Below are 6,190 nucleotides of genomic sequence, written 5' to 3'. Positions count from 1 at the left end.
TTGTGGGATCCTGAAATCACAAAAATATCGAATTCTCTTTTTATTCTCTCTTTCTACATGTTTATTTGTTTCATGTGAATGTTCCAGTTGAAAACTCTGGACAAAAGTGCTGGAGAAACTCAGCAGGTTAAAAAAGGAGTGAAGCAGAATGAGAATTTGAATTTATTGTCATGAACATGCCACAAAGTTCATGTTTTGCAGCAGCGTCACAGAGTGAACTTTGCTATAAATTACATTTCAAAACAGAGCATGATAATAGGAGAAAGTGAGGCCTTGTCTGTGGTTCATTGATCATTCAGGAATCTGATGGCAGCGGGGAAGTCACTGTCCTTGTGCCGCTGGGTGCTCGTCTTCAGGCTCCTGTACCTCCTTCCTGATGGTAGCAGAGTGAAGAGGGCATGGTCCGGGTGGTTGGGGTCCTTAAACACAGAGGCTGCTTTTTTCAGACACCACCTCATGTTGATGTCCTCGATGGAGTGAAGACTGGTATCCGTGATGGCGCTGGCCGAGTTCACAACTCTCTGTGGTCTTTTCCTGTCCTGAGCATTGGCACCTCTGTACTAGTGATGAAGCCAGACACAATTCTATCTACAGTCCACCTGTAGAAATTTGCAAGAGTTTTCAGTGACAGACCGAATCTCCTCACAAAGTATCTCCGCTGGCAAGCCTTCTTCACGATTGTATTGATGTGGAGGCCCCAAGACAGATCCTCAGAGATGTTGACATTCAAGAATTTGAAGTTTTGTTTCCTCTCCACTGCTAAGCCGTGGATCTGAGGACCAGTTCGTGTTCTCCTCATTTCCTCATGAATCTACAATCAGCCTCATCATTTTGCTAACGTTGAATGCAAGGATGTTGTTGTGACACCACTCAACTGGCTGATCTATCTCCGTCCTGTACACTTTCTCATTACCGTCTGTGATTCTACCGATGACCGTGATGTCATCAGCAAATTTGTAGACCGCAGGTGAATTGTACCTGGCCTCACAGTCATGGGTGTAGAGCGCATTCTTGAGGTGCACTTGTGTTGATTGACAGTGAGAAGAAGATGTTTCCCATTTGTACTGACTGTGGTTTTCTGATGAGGAAGTCAAGGAACCAGTTGCAGGATGAGGAGCAGAGGCCTAGATTTTGGACCTTGTTGGCCAGCACTGAGGGAAAAATGGTGTTTAAAGCTGAGCTGTAGCAGATGAAGTGTAGCCAGATGTTTATATTGCTGTTATCCAGGTGATCCAATGATATTGTATCTGCTGTGGAGTGATTGTGAAGGTTGGCAAGTTGCAGTGGGTCCAGATCTTTACTTAGGTACAAGTTAGTTCTGGCCATGACCAGCCTGTCAAATAATTTCATCACAGTCGGTGTGAATGCTACTGGGTGAGAAAAACTGCCTATTCTGTGATTGTAGAAAATGCACAAAAGGGCTGGAGAAACTCAGCAGGTCCAAGAAGACATAAGTGCAGAATAGGCTATTCAGCCCATCAAATCTGCCCTGCTGAACTATTTTTCCACAGCCCTGCTCCCCATAACCTTTGATGCCCTGGCTAATCAGGGGCCTATCAATCTCTGTCTTGAAAACACCCAATGACCTGACCTCCCCAACCACCCATGTCAACAAATTCCACAGATTTACCACCCTTTGGCTGAAGTAATTCCTCCACATTTCTGTTCTAAGTGGACACCCTTCAATCCTGAAGTTGTACCCTCTTATCCCAGACTCTCCCACTGTGGCAAACAGCCTTTCTACATCAACTCTGTCCATGCCTTTCAACATTTAAAATGTTTCAATGAGATCCCTTCTGCCTCTTCCCCCAGACATTCTCCTATATTCCAATGAACACAGGCCAAGAGCTGACAAATGCTCCTCATATAATAACCCTTTCATTCCTGAATCATCCTGGTGAAGCTCCTTTGCACCTTCCCCATCAGCACATCTTTTCTTAAAGAGGATCGCAAAACTATTCACAATTCTCTGTGAAGTCTCTTCAGTGCCTTACTACGCCTAAACATCACATTCCTGCCCTTGTATTCTATTCCTCTTGAAATGAATGCCAGCATTGCATTTGCCTTCTTCACCACAGACCCAACCTGAAAGTTTACCTTCAGGCTATCCTGCACGAGGACTCCCAGGTCACATTGAATCTGGGTATTTTCAATGTTCTCCCCATTTAGAAAATAGTCTGCTCGTTTATTTTTTTAAACTAAAGTGCATGACTGTATACTTTACAACATTATATTTCAGTTGCCACTTCTCTGCCCATTCTCCTAGACGCTTACAGTGTCCAAAGGAGGCAAAGATATATAACCAATCCTTTGGGCCTGACCCCTTCATCTAGGAGTCTGTGGCTCTGGATCACCTGGAACAATACACAAGATAGTTACAGAGAAAAATTAAGCAGGTTAGGACTTTATTCTTTGGAGCGTAGAAGAATGAGAGGAGATTTGATAGCGGTATTTAAAATTATGAGGGGTATGGTCAGAGTAAATGCCAATAGTCTTTTTCCACTGAGGGTAGGTGAGATACAAACCAGAGGGCATGGGTTAAAGGTGAAAGGGGAAAGGTTTAGGGAGAACAGGAGGGGAACTTCTTTTCACAGAGAGTGGTGGGGGTGTGGAACAAGCTGAAGTGGTAAATGAGGGCTCATTTTTAACATTTAAGAAGATTTTGGACAGGTACATGATGGGAGAGGTATGGACTAGGTGTAGGTCAGTGAGACTAGGCAGAATAGTTTGAAGGGCCTGTTTGGGTGCTTTAATGTTCTATGGTTCTATGCTGGAGGAACTCTGTGAGTCAGGTGCTATCCACGGAAGGCATCCAAGGCCCTTCATAGGAATAGTGAGAACTGGGTGGACACCAGAATAAAAAGATGGGGTGAGAGAGGGGTAGGATCACAAGCTGACACCTGATAGGTGAAACCAGGCAGGAAGGAGGGGGTGGGGATAAAAGAAAGGAGCTAAAAGGTGATGGGGGTAGTGGGCAGAGGGCTGAGAAAGGTTCACTCTGATAGGAGGAAGGAAGGGAAGGGGTGGGGCCTGGAGAAAGATAAGTGGAGGTGGTAGAGAAGGTGGGGGTAGGGGAAAGAAGAGATTTTGGGGCAGAGAGCTGGGAGTTGAAGGTGGGGGAATGAGAAAGGAGGGTGCAGGGTACCATATGGTTTGAAACAGGTGAGACAAAATATCCCGTGTGGTTTCAACCTGACAGTTCGAGGCCATGGATAGACGTGTCGGTGTGGGAATGGTGTGTGAAGTGGTTGGCCACTGAGAGGTTCCTGCAGTGCAGTGGACAGAGCGGAGTCTGTGGAGTTCTGTTTACTGGTGATTAACAGTGCTCCCTATTAAGGCGTAAACACATCTCGGATTGAGTGAGCCTCCAACTCTGTGGTTTAACTGTGAGGCCCTTATCTTTACAACTTTTTTTTTAATCTTTCTAACCAGCCCAAACCACAGGACCCTCTCCATTGTCAATAAGAAAAAAACATAGTCCTTCCTCTTATTCACAACCCCCACCCTCCAAACTACAGGCACTGTCCAATCCATGCAGGATGTTTCAAACCTCAGGAGCATTTTAAGCGCCAAGAGATCACCTTTAAGCAAATGTAAACAAATCACCCCATTGTAGCTGGAGTGGGTTTGCATAATGCTTATCAAGAAAGCAGGTGGGAAGATTCAATCTCTGATTACATTGCACATTATCACGATACTGTGAACAAATGACTAAAACATGGGGAAGGAGATAGCTTATTGTCTAATTCACCAAGCTACTGGTACAAGCTGTTGAAGCAAACTACAGAAGAGGTTTGGTCAATTATATGGATTGGAAAGGTTCAGAAGAGTCTGCAGGGAAATGGGACTAGCCTAAAATGCTGACTGGGCTGGCATGTAGGAGGAGGGCTGAAGGGCCTGCTCTGCAATGGATTATGCTTCTGTGGCCCTAAGAGACATTTAGATAGGCACATGAATGGTTTAGAGCAGTGGCTCTCAATCATTTTTTCCCCATTCACATACCACTTTAAGTAATCCCTTACTAGCCACAGAGCACCACTGGGTGATAAAATGTAACTAGAATAGACAAGTGGGGCTGAAGGGCACATTTCCATGCTGTAAAACTCTACGCCTCGACTGTGTCCCATGGCATAAAGTCAGTTTCTGGGCTTTTCCCTCTCTAAGGATACCCTATTTTTTATTCCTCTAACCCCCATTTTCTCCAAGGGACTCTAACCCCTGGGTTTTTTAAGCTTTTTTCATTGGCTTCTGCTAGGACTTTTGCAGAGTGGTGACAACACACAATTTTATCATTGCCAATAGCAGACCTTCATTTAAACAGGCGTCTGCTTACCTCCTTTTGTTGAGTGGCCACTTGTTGTTATCACCACACCACAATCGACCATTGTTTCGTCTCTTTCTCTTCCGTCTCTTCTCCATCTTCATCACGTCGGGGTCACCAAATTGTCGGACTCTGGCTTTACCCTACCCTCAATTTAGTCTATGTGTCGTCTGAGTCCAGCATGCTCGTTGAATGAAGTGATAAGAGAAGGTATTCGGTTCAACAGTCAGTTTATTACACAGCACAAGAATAAAGCTTAACAGAGCTCTGGTTCAGTCATTAGTTCATAGGTCACCTGCACAGTGAGCTATTCCCCAAGACTGACCTCTATTGTCCAGTCTCTACAGTTTATATTCTTCCTTCTTTGGCTTGGCTTCGCGGACGAAGATTTATGGAGGGGGTAAATGTCCACGTCAGCTGCAGGCTCGTTTGTGGCTGACAAGTCCGATGCGGGACAGGCAGACACGGTTTTAGCGGTTGCAGGGGAAAATTGGTGGGTTGGGGTTGGGTGTTGGGTTTTTCCTCCTTTGCCTTTTGTCAGTGAGGTGGGCTCTGCAGTCTTCTTCAAAGGAGGTTGCTGCCCGCCGAACTGTGAGGCGCCAAGATGCACGGTTTGAGGCGATATCAGCCCACTGGCGGTGGTCAATGTGGCAGGCACCAAGAGATTTCTTTAGGCAGTCCTTGTACCTTTTCTTTGGTGCACCTCTGTCACGGTGGCCAGTAGAGAGCTCGCCATATAACATATAGCTCAACCTTATCATACAGAACAAAAGTTGGCTTCCTTTGCTGGATTTCTTGCATAAGATTTATCACAAGTAATTTCCTGCTCTGCAGATATCTGGGGTGTAGAGCTCCCATCTTAATCCTCAAGGCCAGAATATCCTGTTATTTTGATCAGAAATCAATTCATTCCCCAGATATTTCTAATTATTTATTTGTTCTCATTTGGCCATGTTCTTCTGCTCTACTCAACACCTTACTGAGTTATTCCATTCTCTTTGTTTCTGACAGTCTCTGTCAGGATTCTCTTTGTTCTTGTCTGGCCATTGTCTCCTGTGCTAATCAACACCTCCTTTTGCCTTAACCTTCCTACTAAATTGTTTCATACATATCCTCTCTTTTGTATTTTGGGAGCAGGCAATTCTAAACCTACTGTAATCAGCCAACTTTGTTACATACTGTGGCTGCCCCTTACATTACTCTTTCCCTTCACCATGAGGTAAATATTAAATTGTTACATAGTACTGGATTCATGTATACAAAATGAATAGTACATAAGCATATATTCTACATATTTTCTATGATTAATTAACCCATGCCTGCCACATTGACCACTGCCAGTGGGCTGATATCGCCTCAAACCGTGCATCTTGGCGCCTCACAGTTCGGCGGGCAGCAACCTCCTTTGAAGAAGACTGCAGAGCCCACCTCACTGACAAAAGACAAAGGAGGAAAAACCCAACACCCAACCCCAACCAACCAATTTTCCCCTGCAACCGCTAAAACCGTGTCTGCCTGTCCCGCATCGGACTTGTCAGCCACAAACGAGCCTGCAGCTGACGTGGACATTTACCCCTCCATAAATCTTCGACCGCGAAGCCAAGCCAAAGAATTAACCCCTATATTCCAACAGGACGCAGGCCCATCAGTCATCGAGTCTACTCTGCCACTCTAGTCCTCCCACTCAACACCACTCCCCAGCTTTCTCCCCATAACCCTTGAAGCCCTGATTAATCAAATACCTGTCAATCTCTGCCTTAAATACACCCAATGACCTCACTTTCACAGTCGCCTTTGGCAACCCTCTGGCTTAAGAAATTTTTCCACTAAGAAATAAAGGAACGTAATCCACTGCAGGACATAATGGAG

Source organism: Narcine bancroftii, chromosome 3, assembly GCF_036971445.1.
Source record: "Narcine bancroftii isolate sNarBan1 chromosome 3, sNarBan1.hap1, whole genome shotgun sequence".
NCBI lineage: Eukaryota > Metazoa > Chordata > Chondrichthyes > Torpediniformes > Narcinidae > Narcine > Narcine bancroftii.
Note: the sequence above shows the minus strand (reverse complement) of the source record.